The 24603-nt window shown below is 38.8% G+C and overlaps 1 protein-coding gene across 6 annotated transcripts in view; it reads right to left on the bottom strand.

Annotated features, from left to right (window-relative positions):
• KAT6B (lysine acetyltransferase 6B) overlaps nucleotides 1–24603 on the bottom strand; it is a 191839-nt gene that overhangs the window by 103347 nt on the left and 63889 nt on the right. The window lies entirely within an intron of this gene.

Genomic DNA, 24603 nt, shown 5'->3' with positions numbered 1-24603 from the left:
TCAGGTCATGATCTCGCGGTTTGTGGGTTCGAGCCCCACATCGGGCTCTGTGCTGACAGCTCGGAGCCTGGAGCCTGGAGCCTGCAGCCTGCTCTGGATTCTGTGTCTCCTTCTCTCTCTGCCCCTCCCCCACTTGTGCTCTGTCTCTATCAAAAATAAATAAACGTAAAAAAAAAAAAATTAAAAGCTCTCCCTGTGGTATATAATATAATGGGTGAGACACTAAAAAAAAAAATCTCTAATTTGAGAACAAAGATCTTTTACAAACTAAAGTGGCATCCTTATACTCAGGTTTGTTTTTTTTTAATTGAGCAGTATTCTAGATTTGCTTCAGACAGCCCATACAATCACAAAAGTTATTTTAAGAAAAAGCCTCAGATGGACATGTCTATGGAAGCTAACACTAATGTGCTGTTCTTCCAACGAAAAGGTTACTGACCTATCAGTAGGAGTTGTCTTTTCTGGCAGAGATGATAGATTTGCCTTGTCTTATCTACACCCCCTGCTCTGTCCCCATAATGAGCCATGGCATACATGTGCAAGACAGCTGGCAAGGGGGAGTCAGGGTCTGTGGCCATGGGCCAGAGCAAAGCTTACCAACCCACTCAGAGCCTGGACCTATGACCCATGTCTCATTAGCACCTTGCTCCAAGCAACTGAGCTGCCACAAAAATCAACAGTGGCTTAAGCCATTTCGTCTACAAGTGAAACAAATCAGGTTAGTCTGACAACCAATAGTTCAAGCAGCCATTAGAGAATTGCCAAAAGTACTGAAGAACCAATGGTGAGGAAGAATTATAAGGGTCTTGCAGTCCTGGTTTTGGGATCTCCCCGCTGCCCACCAAAGCAAGGATAAATTTGGAAGGGGATCAAGAATATAATAGGCAAGTTCAATTTTAATATACCAAGTATTCGGTGCATGTTAATGTAAGATAATAAGAGAAGCACATCTACAGCTTCTTACTCTATGGTTAGAACATACTTGGGTAGACACACAAAAAAGAAGAAACTTTGTACTCAGTAAAACTTTAAAAATACTTAGATTATAATAATCCATTTACATTAGGAAACCATTTAAGGCGAAATGGAAGAAACAAAAATAAATCAACAGCAAATCAAGCTCAAAAGAAATCATTATATAAATTTTTCATTACCAAAATCTTAGATTCCCAAACATCTAAATAATCTTTCCTTTTAGAACACACACTAACATTCAGAAAAGCTCCCTGGGTACCACACCACTTTATGTAAGGCTTTTAGTGGTTAGTTTAATTTGGGTTTTCTCACCTTGGGGTGAAACAGTTAAAGGAAAGGAAAAAAATGGACATGCTATTTTTATTTTTTATTTTTTTTTCAACATTTATTTTTGGGACAGAGAGAGACAGAGCATGAATGGGGGAGGGGCAGAGAGAGAGGGAGACACGGAATCGGAAACAGGCTCCAGGCTCTGAGCCATCAGCCCAGAGCCTGACGCGGGGCTCGAACTCACGGACCGCGAGATCGTGACCTGGCTGAAGTCGGACGCTTAACCGACTGCGCCACCCAGGCGCCCCAGACATGCTATTTTTAAGTTATAACAAATCTCTTTTTGAGGGACAAAAGCAGCTTTAAGAACAAAGAGGGGAAAACACCGGAGGTTGGAAAATTGCTGCTTTAATCTAATCAATCAACCAAGAGATAGTTATAAAAAACCAATTTCCAGTTACCATTATAATAAATGCTATGTGATACAGATAAGAAATATAAAACAAAGCCCTCACCCACAAAGCTTATGATCTGGTTGAAAAGCTAAGATTAACAAATGTTAAAAAAAAAAATCCAACTAAAACATTGATAGAGTTTAGGCAGTAAATGCTGGAGACATTGTTCTGGTGATGGCAGAATAGGCAATTCACACCAATCCTCCTGCTAAAAACACATGTAAAAAGCTGAAGAAAATAAATATAACTTCACATAAGCACCAAAAGAGCTGAGATAGGGTTAAATTATCTGTCCAAGATTGGTGAGGAAAGGAAGCTGGGGCAATAATCCCAACCCTCGGAGACACTTTGGTCCTGAGGTTATCTACCAATCTAGAAGAGAACCTGAGATGAAATTGTGGCGGCCTCTATGGCTAAAATGTTGGGGGTCTCCAGCAGGCTAACCCCTAATGTGAACTGAGCCACACATAAGATTGGGGGGGGGGGCGGGGAGCAGGGGCATGAACTATACATAATGAGCCTACACATGGATTTGCAGCCTAAATCACAATACCTGAATTGTGAACCTGGACTGAGGCCTTGAATTGCTCAACATAGGCATAAGGCAGAAGCACATGGAAATTCTAGACCTCAAATTATAAGTATTTTTTTCAAAAAAAAAAAATCCAACATCTAATCAAGTATATGAAAAGAAAAGATGCCATGAGTCAGAACTAGCAGAAACAATAAACAGCATCAGACCCACAGAAATATCAGATATTGAAAATACAAGCAAAGATTAAAATACAATTACCCTTACTATATTCAAAGAGGTAAAAACCAAGCTCAAAAATTCGGCAACTGTCAACTATAAAATGTGACAAGTTTGAAAAATAACTGGGGTGCCCAGGTGGCTCAGCTGGTTAAGCACCTGTCTTTGGCTCAGGTCATGATTTCACGGTTCATGGGTTTGAGCCCCACATGGGGCTCTCTGCTGTCAGCGCAGAGCCTGCTTAGGATCCTGTCCCCTTCTCTCCCTGCCCCTCCCCAGCTTGTCCTCTGTCTCTCTCAAAAAATAAATATGGGGCGCCTGGGTGGCGCAGTCGGTTAAACGTCCGACTTCAGCCAGGTCACGATCTCGCGGTCCGTGAGTTCGAGCCCCGCGTCAGGCTCTGGGCTGATGGCTCAGAGCCTGGAGCCTGTTTCTAATTCTGTGTCTCCCTCTCTCTCTGCCCCTCCCCCGTTCATGCTCTGTCTCTCTCTGTCCCAAAAATAAATAAACGTTGAAAAAAAAAAAAAAATAAAATAAATAAATAAACATTTTTAAAAAATGTTTTAAAGAAAAATAACTAAATAAAAAACACATAGGGGCTCCTGGGTGGCTCAGTCAGTTAAGCATCCAACTTTGGCTCAGGTCACAGCTTATGATCTCACAGCTTATGAGTTTGAGCCCTGCATCTGGCTCTGTGCTGACAGCTCAGGGCCTGAAGCCTGCATCAGATTCTGTCTCCTTCTCTCTCTGCCCCTCCCCTGCTCGCACTCTCTCTCTCTCTCTCTCCTTCAAAAATAAATAAACATTTTAAAAAAATTAAAAATGTTACTAAAATATACAAATATGTAATAATTGAAGTTAGGAAATCAATGAATGAGTTTAATGGCAGATTAGACTGTAGGGAGAATTAGTAAATTGCAATTGAGAAGAAATTATTCTGACGATAGCTCAGAGAGATAAAAAATGAAAAATACAGAAGAGGGGGTAAAAGGCACAAGGCATATAGTGAGAAATTATAACATGTTTAATTGAAAACCCAGAAAGAGAAGAAAGAGGATGAAGCAGAAACAATATGTAAATAAATAATGGCTGAGTATTTTCCTGAACTAATGAAAGACACCAATCTTCAGAGCCACAGCAAAGTGAAATTTATACGTATCTAGGCATATCATAGCTAAACCTTAAAGATAAAAACCAAAGAAAATAGCTTAAAAACCAGAGAAAAGGCACCTGCCTTAGACTGACAAAGTCATAAGACAATGGAACATCTTCAATATGTCCAAAGAAATTGACCACCCAGAATCTATATCTGGCAAAAATAATCCAAGAATGTGAAATAAAGGTAAAATTATATTACAACCAGAACCACTGGAATGTGCAGGAATTTTTCAGTTTTCTTTGCTGCTATGTCCCTCACCTAAGACAGTGTCTATCACATAATAGCTGCTCGATAGATATTATACAATGAATTCATATTATCATTATTATGAGAACTTTTAAAATATTAGGTGCTACTGAAAGACTTAAAAATAATTGTTTTCTGTTTCTCCAAAAAGACAATAAAATCTTTATGTGCCTTCTAGAATTAGAAACACGAATCACAAATTAAAAGTTCAAGTATGGCTAACTTGAAATTAAAAAAAAAAAAAAGAAAAGAAAAGAAAAAAAGCCAAAGGGCACCCGAGCAGCTCAACAGATTGAGTGATTGGGCATCAGGTCATCGCTGAGACTTCGGCTAATGTCATCGTCTCCTCACATGAGAGAGATCCCCAGTCTTCCTCTCTGCCCCACCCCACCCTTTCTCTTTCTCTCTTAAAAAAAGAAAAAGAAAAAGAAAAAGAAAGCCAAAACTTGACTCAGAAGTATGAGAATAAATATATTTATCTATCATTTAAAAACAATGAAATGTGTGGTTCCTAACTATATTTCTAGTTTCATCTCTCACTATGCTTGCCATATATCCTATGCTCCATTCCTTTTCAGTATTTGCCAGTTTGCAAAGTCACCACAGTCATTCATGCACCCATGCCAAATATTGTTGCCTGCTCACAATGTCTTCCTCTTTCATGCCAGTTCTCCAAAAACAAAAGTTCTCTCATTCTGTAAGACCTCTACCAGATGTCATTTCTCCTGGAAAACCTACCTCTATAACTCTCTTCTCTCTATTCATATGGTACAAATGCCTTCTATAGAAGGTACTAAGTTATTGTGTTGCCATTGTATATATGCTGTCTATGTCATTGGAGCTAGAAGGTGAGGGTCATGTCTTTTCCATTCTTTTATCTCCCTGCTTCCAAGACCAATCTTAGTGATGAGGCCATAGTAAGCATTCCACACTATTGGCTAAGGGGATGAAAGAAAATGAAAAGAACAAGGAAGCATGGCAGGCTGGAAGAGATAAAGAAGAAACAACAACTAAAGGCAATGTGGGATCCTGAACTGGATCCTGGGACAGAAAAAATAGAGTGGGTGAAAAACTGGTGAAATTCAACTAAGGACTGTAGTTTACTTAATAGCATTATACCAATGATGAACCTGCTTGGGATTCTCTCTCTCCCTCTCTCTGCCCCTCCCTCATTCACATCATGTGCTCATATGTGCTCTCTCTCAAAATAAATAAATAAATAAACTTTAAAAAATAGTTGTAATAGCATTATATGGGTGAATTTCTGGTTAATAACAGTATTATGGTTATGTAAGTAGTTAACTTTGGGGGAAGCTGGGAAAAGGGTATATACCAATCTACTATTTTTGTAACTTTTCTGTATTATTTTCAAAATAATTTTTTTAAAAATGCTTGAAGAATTGGATTATTTCATCAAAATTATAGAAATGTCACAAAGAAATGTTCAGTTTCATACAAAGTAATCAGATGCACAATGTAAATAAATAATGGGTCAGGTCAAAGAAACCACTGCCATATGTATACAATCTGAATTTTCACCAAGAATAAATTCATGAACACATGCATTAAGTATAATTAAAAAACAAGGCCAAGCAAATAAATTATGTAAGAAGTACAAAGCAAATTTAATACAGCTGCAAATATGCCTACCGCCAATATAGTCAATAAAGATACATGACTCTGAGCCATCACCATAAGCACTCTGTGGATAATATGAAATTCGGTAATACACAGAAGAATATGTAGATCATAATACATGAAATGAAGCACTACTGGGTAGGTATTTCATTCTGACACATCACTTGACATAAAACTAAGATCTATAGAAAAAGCACTGCACTATGCTACAAAATAGAATAGAAAACTATGTCACTGATAAAATTGTTTAGATTGTAAAAATATAAATGTGAGGTCAGTTTAACTTATGGAAAAATATCAATTATCAAGGAAAGCACCAATTCAATAAAACATTTAGAACTATAGATGAAGTGAACATGCAAAAGTGATCTACAATACCATTAAGGCATTATGATGTCTCACAGAGTCACGACAATGGCAACATAGGTATAAAAAAAATTATAAGTGCTCCAATCACAAGGAATATAACGGAATTTTAAATCATCTTTGGAACACCGGTAACAGTGGCAATGGGCAATGTTGGAGTGGTGGATTTGAACTGATCCACCAGCACATGTAATCTTTTGAAACCGTTTCAATTTCAGACAAAGGTAACTAGATAATTCTTTGTCTGAAAGACCTAGGATGAAGAAAGGAAACACTCTTTCATTCTACAGATATTCCCTGAAATTTATTATGCGTCAGGCATTGTGGTAGAGTGGAGGATACAGAAAGATAAAGCCCTGGCTTTACTGGGGTTTACAATGAGACAATACTAATAAATGTGATTGTGTCATGTTAGTGAAAAACAGGAGGCAATGGAAGCTCAGGATCTAGGCAGGGAAGGCCTCCCAGAATTCAGGCATATTTACACTGGGGATCTAACGGGTGAGCACAAGTTAGCTAGACAAAGGGAGTAGAGGTGTGAGGTAGGGTTCTTGGCAGATGAGGCACCTTATATGAAGAGAAGTGGAAGTACATGGAGCATAGTCTATTCCAGGAAGCGAGGAAAAATCAGAATGCTTACAATGGAATGTATGGATGAGGTATGTATTTATCAGCCTGTAGCATGACTCTCAAAAATACATACAGACTTGCACTGATGCTTTAAACAGCTGGATCTCTTAAGCTACACATAGCAATAATTTATCATTATGTTTACCACTACTTTTGCCAAAGTGAGAATGTTTTAATGAAAAGCTGTATTTTCAAAGATGTTTTCTTTGCTAAAGAAACTGTATAAAATTGGGCTTTGAATACAAAGTAGAATGTGTCAACAGAAAAACAAATCAATTTGTAATGAGTGCACATTGGAATCATAACATAGCTATGAAGGACTTTTAAATTGCTGAATTCTAAAAAAGATGGCTTATAATTAAAGAAATTCCTAATTTCTTGAGCCAGCTGCTTGAAAAAGTTACCAATTTTGGCTGAAGTCCCTTACTCATAAGATCCTAAAATTTTCCAGAAGAAATAAATTGCTTTAATCTTTGCAGTAAATAAGAATTAAACATGATAAATACTGAATTAACTAAATCCAAATTAGTTTTAAGCATCTAATATCAGGAAAATTATGCTGAAAGCTACCCACATAACAATTCAATTTAAAAAGAATTCATTTAAATAATAAATTTGATTGAATTTTATTTCTCATTTTTTTGTATGTGTGTGTGAGAACAGCATCTGTTTTCTGTCCTAGGATTTTTAATTTCTGGATTAACTAATTATACTTTGAGAAAGCACAGTGATACACTGTCAGAAGAAAATGCTACCAGTCTTGCTAAATAAATAACAGAGCTCATGCTAGGCTAGAGGCCGGGTCTGTTGTACAGGCCTGCGAGAGCTGGAGAAGCAGGAGGCACAGGTGCTAGGCACAGCTGTCTGCTAGGGAAGCCCTAGGTGATGCCCACAGGTCAGGTTTTTCATGTCTCCAGAAGCAGATCTATTAGCGGGCCTTGGGCATACAAGTTTTCTTTCACCATTGTGCACTCTCTCAAAAGGGCAAATTACTAAAATACAAGTTTTTGCTCCACCAATGTCAGGGAATGCACTTCTTTACAATGACCCAAGTCTAATTCAATCTTTGTGAATTCTAGAAGCAATTAACATTATGACAGTATTTACAAATCTATTTGAAAGTTTTACCAGGCGGGTGCTTAACTACAGATTTCCCTAATAAAAGATATCTGCAGACTTTCCCAACATACAAAATAACTACACTGAATAGCTTGTTACACCAACCCTCTAACTACTCTACCCACTCTTTTCCCTCTCTTTATATCCCAAATTCAAGTAATACTTCACATGACACTTATTTATCTTCAGGATCACCATATAACTACCATTTATGGTTAGATCCTTTTTTGTACTTGACTGAACAACCCAATCAATAGCAACAAGGACACTCTACTGTCAGGGGCAGACAGCTGCTCCAGGTGCAGACTCCCCTGGGGTCGATGTTGGGGAGCCATGTTAAAGAGCCCCTGCCAAGCAGGCACACTGCGACACGATCACTCTGCTTATTCCATCACAGAGACGTGGACATCAGGGAGAGCACTAAATTACATGAGTCAATAATGAACTTGGCCATAACTAGGCAATACCACATAGCAAGAAATGAGGGAAAGTCCCCCAAAATGTGTAAAAATACAGGACAGGGACACCTGAGTGGCTTGATTGATTGAGTGTCCAACTCCTGATTTCAGCTCAGATCATGATCCCAGGGTCACAGTATCGAGCCACGTGTCAAGCTCCCTGCTAAGTGTGGGGCCTGCTTAAGATTCTTTCTCTCTCTCTACCTCTCTCCCCCGCTAGTACACTCTCTCTCTAAAAATAATTTTTAAAAAATACAGGATAGTACATCATAGCTTCCTTTGCACTTGCAATTTTGAAAGCCTAAAAATTGAATATGGCTGCCCATATTGCAAACTGCATTCACAAGTGTTATAACTGATGTTAAAAAGGGAGAAATCAGGGCGCCTGGGTGGCTCAGTCAGTTGGGCGTCCGACTTCGGCTCAGGTCACGATCTCGCGGTCCATGAGTTCGAGCCCCGCGTCGGGCTCTGGGCTGATGGCTCAGAGCCTGGAGCCTGCTTCTGATTCTGTGTCTCCTTCTCTCTCTGCCCCTCCCCCGTTCATGCTCTGTCTCTCTCTGTCTCAAAAATAAATAAAACGTTAAAAAAAATTAAAAAAAAAAAAAAGGGAGAAATGGAGAAAAAGGGGAAAGCAAAGTGCCCACAAAATAAATAACCTTTCGGGGCGCCTGGGTGGCGCAGTCGGTTGGGCGTCCGACTTCAGCCAGGTCACGATCTCGCGGTCCGTGAGTTCGAGCCCCGCGTCAGGCTCTGGGCTGATGGCTCAGAGCCTGGAGCCTGTTTCCGATTCTGTGTCTCCCTCTCTCTCTGCCCCTCCCCCGTTCATGCTCTGTCTCTCTGTGTCCCAAAAATAAATAAACGTTGAAAAAAAAAATAAAATAAAATAAATAAATAAACATTTTTAAAAAATGTTTTAAAGAAAAATAACTAAATAAAAAACACATAGGGGCTCCTGGGTGGCTCAGTCAGTTAAGCATCCAACTTTGGCTCAGGTCACAGCTTATGATCTCACAGCTTATGAGTTTGAGCCCTGCATCTGGCTCTGTGCTGACAGCTCAGGGCCTGAAGCCTGCATCAGATTCTGTCTCCTTCTCTCTCTGCCCCTCCCCTGCTCGCACTCTAAACTAAAAATCGCACAAAAATAAATAAACGTTGAAAATAAATAAATAAATAAATAAATAAATAAATAAATAAATAACCTTTCTACAATACATACAGAGAGCTAAATCCAAGACACATGCCTGAACTTCTGCATAAACAGATTCACAATATAGGAAGTTATATAGCTGAGAAAATCTATTAAAAGTTGGAATTCTTCTTCCAACCCTCTCCCCTTCAACCTTTAACTATCACACATATATATACAAGACATTCGAGGAACATGCCCAGGCAGCCTAGAAATTAGGATTATTTGTATGCTGAACTCAATAGTTACTAAAGATAGGCTTAGAAGGAAACCAGTCTAGAAATCCTTTGTAATATAAAAGGAAATATAATTCTGGAAAACAATTTGCTTTTTAAAAAGTAATCACAGTGGCACCTGGCTGGCTCAGTTGGTGGAGCATGCAACTCTTGATCTCAAGGCTGAGTTTGAGCCCCACGTTGGGTGTAGAGATTACTTAAAAATAAAAATATATATATAAAGTAATCACAAACACTATGTTCTTCCTCCAGATTATGGACATAACACAGTCATTCTAGAAAATGTATCAAAAAATTTTAAAAGAAAGATAATTTGAAATGGATGCAAGAATCTCAAATAGTACAAAAGAATAATAATAAATCATAATGAGAAGAAAAGGCATCAAGAGAAACCAATGACATTGCTCTATAAGCATGGCATGAATAGCAGGTAGACCAAGACCTAAAGTGAGTGAAGACAGTTAAAAATTATGTTCAACTGATTAAAAAAAAAATGTTCCCACATAGAGCCACATATATATAAGAGCATGAATCTCAGAGGAATCCAAATAGTGTTTACCAAATATTCTCACACATACCACATTTTGCTAGGCTACTCACAGAAATCAAAGAAAAATATTACTTTGAAGATTTCAGAAGAAAGATCTTTTACAAAATAAAGTACCCAATCTCAAAATATATTTAAAAATATGTTCTTTCAAGAATGAAGAAAAATACACAAAATCCTCTCTCAAGAGTCAAAGGAAAGGATCTTGAAAATGGCAAGGAGTAGGCTAGACAAGATAAACAACTCAAGCCCAAGATGGGAGAAGAAATGGTAAGAGAGGACATGGCTTCTGTGCATGTATGTGTATGTATGTATGTATGTATGTATATATAAACATATATATATGTATATATATACATTTATACTCCTTGCCTTCGTCCATAAAAGATGAGTGATGCTATCTGCTCATAGAAGTTCAAGTTTCCAGGCCTAGACAAACTTCCTCTTATATACAAGGAGGTTGCAGACTTGTAGTCCAGTAAGTCTGAAAAGTCGAGGGGAGTGGCTGAGATGCCAGAAATCTGAACGTGAGCAAATGGCACATGTATGCCTGCACGCACACGCGCACACATAAGACAAAAATTCAGAAAATGACAGGAAAACACTGCACTTACTCTCTGCAAAAACTGTAAATGAATGAATGAATGAGTGAATGAATGAAGCCAACATGAGAGTCACTAAGCACTAAACTGCAACTTTGATTAAGGTTGTTGGAACTTAGTGACAGAAAATGCCACCCAGAAAACCAAATAATACGTTCTTTTCATGCTATAATTATAGAGAAATGAGAAAAATGGTTTAAAGACAAAAATGAGCTTAAAGACAGGCGAATTCACAAATTTATTGGAAAACCAAAGACTGATTAATAGAGCAAGGGCAATGGAAGGTCTTTCCTATGTCCCATCCTACTCAGTAGGTCCACGACTTCAATAAAGCAGGAGAGTAAACCAGTGAGAACATTAGGGGAAAGAGACAGCTGAATACAAAAGTATATTAACTTCCTCCCTGAAAATGGTTTGGGATCTAAGTTGTTGGGGGTGCGGCTTGGAAGCTAGGCATTCTGCTCATCACATAAATACTACAACTGCTCCACAAAAGTTCATCTGAAAAGAGAAAACGTAAAGAACTAATATCTAGCCAATAAAGAACTGGACAAGAAACCATCCTTCTACACAATCAAGAGGATAAATTTTGCAATTGATTTTAGGGAACAGGCCCGGCCCCATTTACACTTCAGTAAGGCTGAGATAACCATGTTTTACCATTACTTTTCGGGTTTTTCATGTCCTCATTATTTACTTCCCACCACCCTTAACCTCATCATATTTTTTATATTTGTGGATATTATGATTAAGAAACCTGGGTTCAGGGACACCTGGGTGGCTCAGTCAGTTAAGTGTCCAACTCTTTTTTTTTTTTTTTTAAGTTTATTTATTTATTTTGAGAGAGAAAGCGAGAGACAGCGAGCAGGGAAGAGACAAAAAGAGAGGGAGCACCAGTGGGGGAGGGGCAAAAGGGAGAGACAGAATCCCAAGCAGGCACCAAGCTGCCAGCGAAGAGCCTAACGTGGGGCTTGAACTCACGACCCTGAGATCATGACCTGAGCTGAGATCAAGAGTCAGACACTTAACTGACTGAGCCACCCAGGCGCCCCAAGTGTCTGACTCTTGATCTCAGCTCAGGTCTTGATCTCAGGGTGGTGAGTTCAAGCTCTGTGTTGGGCTCCATGCTGAGTGTGGAGCCTAATTTAAAAAGAAAAGAAAAGAAAAGAAAAGAAAAGAAAAGAAAAGAAAAGAAAAGAAAAGAAAAGAAAAGAAAAGAAAAGAAAGAAGGAAAGGAAAGGAAAGGAAAGGAAAGGAAAGGAAAGGAAAGGAAAGGAAAAGAAAAGAAAAGAAAAGAAAAGAAAAGAAAAGAAAAGAAAAGAAAAGAAAAGAAAAGAAAAGAAAAGAAACGAAACCTTGGTTCAGAGTCTAAAATTCTGAGAATCTGGGGAACAATTCACAGTTCCTCTAGTTCATCTGGGGAAGAGGAGCCAAGGTGGAATCTGAGCTGCAGTGGGCCAAATCCTTGGGGTCTACAGGGGTAAGGATAAATACAAAATAATAAAAAAATATATATAGAAAGTAAAAAGGAACCAAGAACTTATATTAAAGACTTGATAGAACGTTATTTAACTAGAAGAATATAAAACTGGAAAAGCAGAAAATCAAGAAGAATATATTAGGTTGACCCATATAAAGTTTCCATTTTTATAGGTCAAAAACAGTCCAAATCACCAATTTCACAAGATTCAAATGAATAACTTAATATTTTAACATATTTCACACTGTGAAGGGCTTATCTGATACAACTGCACTGGAGAGCACCAGAGGGAAGAGAAGTTTTAGGCTCCATATGAAGGTTGTACCTGACAAACAGGGCAGCCAAACTGGAAACTGGAGGTGTGCAAACAGAACAGGATAACCCTTCTCAAGAGACTTCTGCAGTGAGTGATCTCTAAGATCCCTTCTGAATTATTCTGAAGGTTCTCGCCTACTTAGTCTAAGCAAATTCTGGTGGGTTTGGCTGTCTGTAGTGAGAGTGGAGAGGAGAGGTAGATGTGAGAAGAATGTGTCCTGAAAAGAGAATGGGACAAGAGAAATTGAGGAAGGCAAGTAAAGGAGTGACCATTTCCACCAGCTTTAGCCCACCCTCTGCAGTACCTAAAGACCACCCAGTCTTGAATGTCATGAGAAAATTCAAATAGCATCTGTAGGCAGGAAGAATGAGCCCTGTAAGTACAGTAAGGATTTAGCACCACTAAAGTGCAGTAAAGGGGTCTGGAATGAGAGGTTTCCCTGAGCTAAAGGGACTTAAAATTGCAGAACTTTGGGGGCGCCTGGGTGATTCATTTGACTAAGTGTCCAACTTTTGATTTCGGCTTAGGTCATGAAATCTCATGGTTCATGAGTTCAAGCCCTGCATTTGGCTCCATGCTGACTGTGGGGAACCTGCTTGAGATTCTCCCTGTCTCTCTGCTCTTCCTGCATGCTCTCTCTCTCTTTCTCTCTCTCAAAAATAAATAAACTTAAAAAAAAAAATGCAGAACTGGGACTGGGCAGGTTTGTGTAGCTGGGTGTGGATGGGTAGTTTGGGACAGGTGGAGTGGAGAGCAAGTGTTCCAGGGGCTGAAGCTCCAGAAGTGGCAGGGCAGAGAGACAATAAATTTAGCTGAACAGAGAGTCTGGGGTAATGAGTCAGGGAAAGTGGGCTGAGGCCAAGACTGGAAATCATCTTGATTGCCAAGCACAGGTTTACACTGTAAGTTTGTTCACTAAAGTCTTTTAAGCATGGTTTATAGACAAAAATGGAAGACCAAAAGATACATTTCATGTATTCGTGTACATGTCTGAAATATAAATATCACAAAATTTAGGATTCAGACAGAGAAAAAGCAAAAATATGTTTTGATTAATCAGTTATTTGATTTTTCTATTTTTCAGGTCAGATTTGCTGAATTTTAACCTTAATCGTTTACAAACTGTACTAAAAATGCCTCATTATTTTTATTCCATCAATTTTTGTACATACTTCTATTAGACCACGTTTACCAAGCATTTCCTCTCTAATGAAAACATAATGAAAAGATATTAATGAAAACATTTGAGCTGAGTTCAAATGCGAGAAGAGCAGTAACAGCATACATTTTGGACACTTACATGCAAGGCAGTGAATGGCATTTCAAAAGGTAGACAGAAGGAGTAGTCTACCCATGGTGCAGGGAATAAGGGGGTACCTTGTCTGTAGAAAATTTAAAAACAGTAATAAACTGACTAAAAGTCAGTCTGCTTTTTATTGTCACTTTGCACTGGCAATGCTAAACAATTCTAACTTCTCCCTGCTGGGGCTGATGGCTCCCACATAGCCACCTCTCCTTGGTCCACCATTAGTACCAGCACTCAGCATCCAGTAAAAGTGTCTTACAGCATGTCTCTTTTAACCTTCATTTCACAGATAGGGAAAGAGAGGCTCAGGAGACTGGGGTAAATGGGAGAATGAGGATTTACTCTGTGCAGCCCGATTTCCAGGTCTGCAGGTTTAACCTACAAGCTACTACCATTCAGGAAAAATGAGCAAAAGACAGCAGATACCCCAAGTTCTACTCAACTTGAGAGTCAACAGCTGAGTTTGAATGTCATCTTCCATTAGCCTTCCTCCTACCTTTTCTATCAATCAACAACTAACTGCCTATAGCTCACAGAACACTTTTTACTTATTAATTCATTGCCCATTTCTTGACAGTTTCCCTAGAGAGTGAGGCAGGTTTAATTCTGCCATGTTCCTGGCCACTGTGGCCTGAGGCAATGATCTCTCACAACAGATGGGCAAAAATCTACCTCATGAAAACATTCTAGACTCCTTAGCATTCATTTTAATGAGCAAAGACATCTATGTTTATGTACTGTCAAAATCCCCATAATAGAAAATTTTTTTCTTAATTGCTTCAATTTTAGACTATGCCTTTTACTGGAAGTCATCACATTGAGAGAATGCAGAAAATAAATAAGTAAAAATGTATTTGCATTTCTTCAACGGTTAAAAATTTAACTGTGCAAGCAACTCATTTCTTCTCAATTTCTCTATCTAGTAAGTAGAAAGTTAAGTTATAATCCTCAGAAGTTCAGTGAGGGCAGAATCTGTTTAATAATCTAAAATCCTTAGACCATAAAATTACAAAGAGAGGCCACTGCTGTCAAGACCTTGGAAATTACAGTAGACATTATGCGTCATCCCATCCCTCAATTAGTAAGGGAGAAGAGAAATAAAATTGCCTTCACAAATATAAACTTTAAGATCAACACATTCTGAAGAAGAGTAGAACTATGTAGTAACTTTGGGGACACGAAATAGTTTCCAAGCCTGGACCGCTAAGCGCTGGATATATTAACGCAGCTGTAGAAAGAAAGTGTCAGACAGCAAGGTGGTCAGTCAGCAGTGGATGCAGAGACTAATGGAGTGGTAGGCAGGAATCTAAGATGGCCTTCTAGAATATACAACTTCCTGTGAGTGTGAGCAGGACCAGGAGTATGATGGATTTCACTCCCATGATTAGGTTATGTTATATGACCAAGGCGAGGGGTGGGGGGGAGGTGCTGATGTAATTAAGATCCCACATCCACTTATTTTGAGCCCATCAGGAGGGAGATCATCCAGGATGGGCTTGCCTTAATCCAACTGAGGTTTTTTAGAGGACCACAGAATAGAAAGATGGGAAGCATATAAGAGATTGTCAAAATGACCTTGAAGAAACAAAAAGCTATGCAGTAGAGTGGGCCATGTAGCAAGACACCCTCTAGGAGCACAGGGCCTCAGTCCTACAACCACAAGGAACTGATCTCTGCCCACAGTCAGTGAGCTTGGAAAAAGACCCTAACCCTCAGATGAGATCATGGCCCTGAGCTGACATTTTGATCTCAGCTTGGTGAGACCCAGAGCAGAGGACCCAACTAATCCATGCCTGGACTCCTGACCTATGAGGAGTCAGATGTTAAATATGTTGGTTTTAGCTGCCAACTGTGGTGACTTGTTAACACAGCAACTGAAAACTAATACAGCAAGTCTCCAGATAAGTTGGCAGTGACCATCTAAAAATTGTCCAGGACAGAGGGAAGGCATCCCTGTCGTGAGACAGAAAAACTCCAATCATCTAACTGTTCTGGTTAAATGCCATGCTCACTAATAGAAGCTTGGCTTCCTACACAGGTCTCCCCTCAGGGAGATAATATATTGACCATACAAACTGACTATCTTGGTCCTTGGAACAATTACTCCTCAGGCAAACAAATAAATTTACTGGTCCCCTGACTTCATATATCTATTTCTTTGGCTAGGCTAATGCAAATCTGTCCCTACAAGAAAGCTCTACCCTTGATATCCTGAGAAAGTCAGGAATAATCTCACAAAGCTTAGAATCAGTCAGACCCAGAAATATATTTGTTTTCTATTGGCACAGTGGCTTAAAACAAGTCCAGGCAGCCTTGACTAGGTTCTCTGCTTAAGGTCTCAAAGGGCCAAAATAAAGGTTCTGGCTAGGATGGGCTCTTATCTGGAGCCTCTTGGGAAGAATCCACTTCCAAGATAATTTAGGTTTTTGACAGAATTCAGTTTCCAGTGATTATAGAACTGAGGTCCCTGTTTCTTTCCTGGTTGTCAGCTGGGGGAGTCACATTCAGCTTCTAGAAGCTAACCACATTCTTTGGTACATGTCCCCGCCATGTTCAAAGCCAGCAACAACACACTTAATTGAATCCTACTCATGCTTCTAACCTCTTTCTTCCCGGTAACCAGAACAAACTGTTTTCAATGGGCTTTGTGTGATTAGTTTAGCCAACCTGGATACTTTTGCCATATGAAGTGATGTAATCATGGGAGTGCTACCTCAACACATTCACAGGTTCCACTCAAACTCAAAGGGTTACACAAAAGGCAAGGGTCATTAAAGAGGTCATTCTTAGAATTCCGCCTACCACACCAGACCATGGAAAATCTTTTTAGAGACAGAGAGAGAGAGAGAGAGAGAGAGAGAGAGAGAGATTGGGAGATGTGGAGAGGTGCTGAGGGAGAAAGGGGGAGAAGAGGGTGGGAATCTTAAGCAGGCTCCCCACTCAGTGTGTAACGCAACGCAGGGCTCAATCCCACGACCCTAGGATCATGACCTGAGCCGAAATCAAGAGTCAGATGCTCAACCAACAGAGACACCCAGGGACCCCAGACCACGGCAAATCTAGTGAGATGATGAAGCTTAGCCCTGGGAGCATTCCTGAAAGAGAAGAACCAGTCAGCTCCCTACAGAAGATATCTCATATACCACATGGACTGTCAAAAATCGAATTCATCTTAAAGCAGTTAGGGTATTTCCTTTATCAACATACTTTGAGCACACACAGAAATTACATTTAAAAAGAACTAAGCAAAAAGCACAGACCAAACACTGAACGACCACTTACTATGAGGCGCTACGTTAAGCATGGAAATACATACAAAATGAAAATATACACAAGTTAAGCCCTCTCAAAGGGACTGATAAGTAATGCAACTTGAAGAGAAAATAATATAAAATGACTAACGATGCCACACTTATTAGTCAGAAGTACAAGAATTAATATTCACACCAAACTACAGGGCTTTTAACACAATGCTCATAGCCAGAAGTATTCCTACAAATGTCACTGGTGACTAATATATATGTAGACCTTTAAAATATTACCAATATGAAAAAATTACCAATATGATCTTAATTTGGGGAGTATTTAATGCATACACAAATTTTCATGTGTAAACAAGAAAAAATACAAGAGGAAATATACCAAAGTTGTTAGCTAGCTCAATAGTGGGATTATAGCAGGTTTTAATAAAATTACATTTTTATTAATTTTTTAAATGTTCTCATTTTTTTCAATAAGCATGTAGCACTTTTATAACCAGGGGAAAAAAAATACATATAGACATATAGTATACACACACACACACACACACACACACATTTATATTGGGGAAGTCATGGCATTTAGTCCAACCAACGTTTCCTTTAAGCCAAAACCTGTCCTGTGCATAGCCACAGCCCCCTGATCTAGAAAACACAGGCAGTTTTTATATAACACAACACATTAGTAGAGACCCCATTATCTGAAATCTGAACAAGAAAAACTTGTTAATAGCAGAAACTAGAGCTGAAAGGATATAAGAGAGATGAAACTAATAAGGGCCACAACAAACTGACAGCATGGGGAACAGAAATGATGAATAAACAGATGCTATGAGGTAGAAGAAAAGCTACAGAGTGAAGGAGGAAGCAACACAGGAGAGCAGGGAACAGAGCAAGCCCTGTGCAAAGGAAGGCAAAGACAGAAAGCAGACGGGACTAGAGGAGAATGGATGGGTGGATGGCAGACAGATGGGCAGACAGAGGGATGGATGGACAGGTGGACCTTCGGCCAGAGTTAGCATCTTAAGGCTCTTCCTTTGATTTCTGAGAATTTTCCAGCCCCCACTTTCTAATAAACGATTTTTCATTCCTTTTGACCAAAATGAGTCCAAGTAAAATGACATTAAAAATATTATTTCTATAAGGCTAAAAATTAAAATAAAAGACAAGTTTTTAATGGTGTTCTAAAAGACAATTTCTTAATTTTGCTTTTATTCTCTTTCTTCCTTCTTTTTTTTTTCTTTTTTTTACTTCTTGTCTAGTTCCTCCCAAAAGCTGATGGGAACATGGGAATCTCTGAATCTCCCCACCCCCAGCACTCACAAACAGAGCAATCCCAGCCGAAAAGGATTTGCCTATTAGCCACGCTATCTCCACCAAGACAGCAGCCTTATTAAATTACAACTGTTTGAACAAGGTCAAGCACTCAGAGTTTAATTCAAAGTGTTTCCAGGTATAATGCTGTCAGGTCAACTTAAACAAGCCAACAGAGGCTTGGAGCCTGATTAAATATTAAAACAGAATCTTTCACATCTGTTTTTACCCAAGGATGAAATTACTGTACATCACTTCAACCAGCTCATTAATACACTATACACACATCTTGCCTCAAAGGTTACAGGAATATCAATGCTTCGGAGGCCTGCAGTGAAACCTGCCCACACAGCCAGAAGTGAGGTCACCGCACACTTTACAGGACGTCAATATTTCTTTACAAAATGTGAGAGATAATCAGTTAGACACAGACACATTTTAAATTAAAGGATGAAAACCTCCACGAAGTTAAGCCAGTTGCTTTTGATCTGAACCTTTTAATCATTCATTCAGTAGGCTTTGATAGGTAACTTGATAGCACACGTTGAGCAAAAATTTTGATTCAACAGTAATTATTTTATAAAATGGAGGGTTGCCACATCCAAATAGATGACCATGGTGACTACATTTTTTTAACTTACAAAAGCATGAATATAAAAGGCACATATAAATATTTTAAAGCACAAACATTTGGGACACTAAGAGTATAAACTTTCATGGTGCATTAGTTAAAATAGTAGTTGAAGACTTGCTACTTTAAACACTCCTATAACAGGGAATGACACCAGACAAACAGTCTAGAATTACTTAAGAGTATTTTTGGTGTCTCCCATACCTGACAGGTGACAGGTATGTGTCCCCTATAACTGAACCCAGTGAACAATTTAAAAACTGCATATGCCATAGACTGTAACTGCTATAATTTGTGGCTGCTATGCACATTTCCTATCTTCCCTTCTATTGATACACAACCCCCTTTCTTCTGGGGAGCGCCACTTCCATTACTGGTCCTGGAGAGGTGTCACTCACGGTGCCCCCCCCCCCCACTCCCTTGGATAGACACACCCTCAAACCATAGTCCTCAGGCTTCTGGGGACGGTGGCTGGTCTAATGGTTGGGCACATGCCTCAGGCAGGGTGTTTCTATATGCATGCCAGGATAGAAAAGTCTTTGGGGGCTGGAATTGCTCACCTGGCAGGACACATGGGCAGCCATTTTCCCATCCCAAGAAGAGAGCCCAAATGCAAAATGTGTGTAGGGAGGGAGCAGACGTCAAGATGCAGAGAAACAGCCCTGACCACATCCTCTGGACAACAGGGGCCAATTGAGCCTAGTCCACCTCCACTTTCTGTTTTGAATATTAGATGTCTCTAGGTAACTATTAACATTGCTATTCTGACCCAAGGCACAGTTAAATCACATGCTTGCTGTACGAAATCCTACTGATCTCTCTCTTAAGTTCTATAGAACTTCAGCTTCTACATTACCCAGAGATTTTTATTTTGCACTGCTTTCTTACTGTTTCATATGTGTAATTGATTTAAAGTTTTAAATTTCTTATTGCTGTATATTAAAAAGAATATAAAGGCGGTGCCTTAGGTGGCTCAGTCAGTTAAGCATCCAGCTTTTGCTCAGGTCATGATCTCACGATTTGTGGGTTCGAGCTCCTTGTCAGGCTCTGTGCTGACAGTTCCAAGCCTGGAGCCTGCTTCAGATTCTATGTCTCCCTCTCTCTCTGCCCTTCCCCCACTTGTACTCTGTCTCTATCTTTCAAAAATAAATAAACATCAAAAAAAAAAAAAAAAAAAAAGAAAGAAAGAAAATAAGAAACATGAAGGCTTCCTAAACCTAAGGTATTTTAAATAATGTAGTTAGTTCAATATAGACTAGAACAAGGATTATACATTCCAGCTATGTAAGAACTGACCAAAAATAAAGAAACTGGTATTGATGTGTTACTTGTGGACTCTGTTTCACTACAATATTGCCAAACATCATGTGTTCAGGTTTCTTTACAAGAAAACAGACGATCACTCTTCAGGAGTAGAGATCAACTTCATCCCCAAAGAAGTGGTTATAGTGTACAGATTCCTAGCATTAAAAACCTCTACAATCCAACTTGAAGCTAAGGAAAAATTATTCAAGAGCCATTTGTTGGATTGTGGAATTTTTAAAATCCACTTAGAATGGTGATATATTGTCTAATTTAAGGAATAATTTGGGAGATGAAAAATCAAAGGTTCATTTTTCTCCCCGAAGGTATAATTACATTGGAAAATGAAGGTGACTATTAGTAGAGAATTGCTTCTTTTTTTCTGCCACAGCATATTAAATAGCATTTCAATGGAAAGACCACGGGATATGAAGCCAGGAGACCCAAGCAGGAGTTCTTGCTCTGCCACTGACTGACCATGTGAAGATAAAACAGACAATACACAAAATTTCTCTTGACCCTGTTTTCTTAGCTTCACAAGAGTAATACCCACCTTACCCACTATATAAGTGGGCAGAAGGCTCATTGAGATGAAATCCACTGACATTTCAACATCTAAAAGCAACACACAGGGATGCCTGGGTGGCTCAGTTGGTTAAGCATCCCAAACTTGATTTCTGCTCAGGTCGTGATCTCACATTTCAAGTGAGATCAAGCCCCACGTCAGACTCTGTGCTGACAGCACAGAGCCTGCTTGGGATTCTCTCTCCCTCTTTCTCTGTCCCTCCCCAACTTGTACACGTGCTCTTGCTCTCTCTCTCTCAAAATAAATAAAACATCGTTTCAAAAATAAAAACAATATACAAATAGAAGTAGAAAAATCTAGAATCTAGAAAAAATAAAGTAGTTAATATCATGTGCTATGATCCTAATCCTCTTCCAATTTTATGAGAAAACGAAGCTCAAAGAGATTAATCCCAACTTGTACAAAGTCACAGGGCCGGTACAAGAGACAGGTCCTTTTATGGCCTACAGAGTTCCCCATCAAAGCCCTGCCTCCAGTGAATACAAAACAAGAAAGCTACACACCTCAACTCATGAGGCTCCAAATTCTAGGTCACTCTGCCTGGTTTACAAATACATTTCACATGTACTGAAAAAAGTTGTATAGTAGGTATTATTATTGTCTGTTTTTATTAAACATACAGTTTATTATTGACAACGAAAATGTCCAGCAAATATATATAAGGGCCTATTGTGTTTTGTAGAATAAAAAAATTTTAAATGTCTATGCTAGGCTTGGTATGGTTAAAAAGCTAATTTAACACAGCAAAAATATCTGCAACTGAATTCTAGCTAACTTCCTATGAAATTTTCAAGTACTAAGAAACAGAATAGTTCATAAATTTTCAATTTTTGGAGTCAAAAAAGCAACATAGATTCCTACTTTTAGGTTCATAGTGTTCATTTACTGAAAGTGAACTGTGATGAATACATTTAAATTTTTAATAAGATGTATTTTTTATAGAAAAGCTGACATTTCCTGACTAGTGATTTAAATCATGACGCAAGTTGAAATCATTTAAAAATCAAGTCCATCTCAGATGAAGCTCACTGCTACCACATAAAATAGATGCTCAGTACATCTTTTATATTCTGCAGGATGCAAGCAGCATGCCTTGTTATGAGGTAACAGAAAAAAAGAAAGTCTCCAGGTAGTTGTGCCTTACTGGACGTCCCCTGCCCACAAGGCTTAATGGAAGTTAAAGGAACTAATCAACCTAATGGACCAACGGGAAGCTACACATGCCCGCGGGCTGCCACACCGGGGAGAGGAGCTGCAAAACAATGGCTACTAGACATGGGCCACCACTCTATGTGCACTGCTCTAGGTATACAATCAGATTATTTCTGGGACAGACATTTCATGTCATGCTAAGGTGAGGAGGAGGGGAGCAGGAAGGGCTCCCTAGGATGTGTGCCTGAGTGTGTTGTCTGTGCCTGGGTTTGTTTCAAGGGTGGAGAAGGATGCAGTGAGACCAGGTTTAGGCCATGGTATCGTAACAAAAGCATTCAAATACTTAGGAAAAGGCTTTTTGAAATCTTAAACCATTAAACACCAAGTTAATAAAATACAAAGTAATTTGTTTAACAGAACTCCAATACAGCAAAATCTTATACCACACACAAATTCATACTTGGAACGATATAATCAAGCAGAGTAAACCATACTAAATGTAAAGTCAATAAATTCTTTTTTGATTGTTCAGCCCCACCACAACCACCAGAGAAGACTACGAGGAATTTAACAGAAGGAAATTAATCATCATAATACTTTAGTTCAATACTGAGCTACAGTGAAATAATTTGGGCATTAGTACAGTTTATTTGAAATAAGATTTAAAGCAGCACATTTAAATGAAGCAGAATTCATTAAGCAACCTCTCAAAAGGATCATTTCCTCTAATTATTGCTTTTATAACAGAAGACAAAAGCAACCCAGTGTAAGTTCATAAAATCCACAATTAGCTGCCAAAATCTTACCAGATAAAATTAAAAGAGAAAGGATATTTAGAAGCACAATTGGTAAAAGTTCTGTTGTTTCTTTAAAAAAAAGCACTTGCCCTTTCTTTCCACCCATAATCATTAAAAGTAGAGATACATCATGTGCCAGATATTATGGTAGATCCTCAGGAATGAAGGAAAAATAAGAGAACACCAAGCTGGATGCTCCAGAAGCTTATAGTGCTGGGGTAGAAGGGAAGAGGGTTATAAAGATCTTCATATTACCTCCAGACAAGTGTTCTAACACAAGCAACATCTAAGAAGTTATGGAGAGAAGGAAGCTGTGACTGACTGGTTGAGTGGAGAATCTCCACATTTGAGCCATGTTTTGTTTTGTTTTGTTTACACTCATTTATTTTGAGAGAGATAGAGATAGCTCGAGTGGGGGAGGAACAGAGAGAGAGAGAGAGAGAGAGAGAGAGAGAATCCCAAGCAGGTTCCATGCTGCCAGCTGCAGAGCCCGATGGGGAGCTTGAATTCACAAACTGTGAGATGATGATCTCATCCTGAGCCAAAACCAAGAGTCAGATGCTCAACCAACTGAGCTACCCAGGATGCCTTTGAGCCATGTCTTACAGGAGAAGGAGTCTGAAAAACAAGGTAAAACAAGAGGGGAAGGAAGAAACAAGAGGGGAAGGAAGGCATTCCATAGTCCAAGTAAAAGAAACAACAGTACAGGAAAGGGTACCAAGGATGAAACAGAGTATTTTAGGGAATCTTTGGGCAGAGGAGGAGTGGGGGATAATAAGGAGGCATGAAGATGGGATGCACAAAGCTGGAGAAATTGATGGGAACAGGATTATGGAAGAGTATTTCTTTCAGTCAAACTATGGAATTAGTTCAAGCTTTATGCCTTACTCAACGGAGCTTGCTGGGAAGATACTTAAGACCTGATCAAATCTGTCCTATTATCTCCTAAACTTTTCAGTATTCCAAAGTATTTAACAATTATACTGTTTTAACTGCAATACACACACACACACACACACACACACACATATGATTAAAAGACAAAATGAAAAGGCAACTTAAGAAATGGAAGAAAATATTTTCAAACCATGTATCTGATAAGAGTTAATATCCAGAATATAAAAAGAACTGCTACAACTCAACAACCAAAAATACGATTTTTAAAATGGGCAAAAGACTTGAAAATGGCCAGCATGTACATGAAAAGTAATTTGACATCACTAATCATAATAATAATGCAAACCAAAACCACAATGAGAGAAGCCCTCACATTCATCAGGATGGCCTCTATCAAAAGAACAGAAAATTACAAGTGTTAGTGAGGATGTGGAGAAGTTTGAACCCTTGCGCGCTATTGGTGGGAATGTAATTTCCTGTGGCCATTATGGAAAACAATATAGAGGCTTCTCAAACAATTAAAAATAGAATCACCATATGATCTAGCAATCCTACTTCTGGGAATATATCCAAAAGAAATGAAAACAGTATCCTAAAGAGGTATTTGCAACATGTTCATTGCAGCATTATTCACAATAGCCAAGAGGTGGAAGCAACCCAAATGTCCATCAACAGATGAATGAGTAAAGAAACTGTCATATATACACACACTGGAATATTACTCAGCCTTAAAAGAAGAAGGAAATCCTGTCATATGCTACAATATGGATAAACTTTGGGGATATTATGCTAACTTAAATAAGCCAGTCACAAAAAAACAAATATTGCATGATTCCACTTATGTGAAATACAGTAAAACCTTGGATTGTAGGTAACTTGTTCTGTGACTATTGCCCAAGATGAGCATACATTTCTAATAAATTT

Source organism: Leopardus geoffroyi, chromosome D2 (assembly GCF_018350155.1).
Source record: "Leopardus geoffroyi isolate Oge1 chromosome D2, O.geoffroyi_Oge1_pat1.0, whole genome shotgun sequence".
Taxonomy (NCBI): domain Eukaryota; kingdom Metazoa; phylum Chordata; class Mammalia; order Carnivora; family Felidae; genus Leopardus; species Leopardus geoffroyi.
The sequence above is the reverse complement of the archived record's forward strand: the minus strand, read 5'-3'. Positions and strand labels throughout refer to the sequence as shown.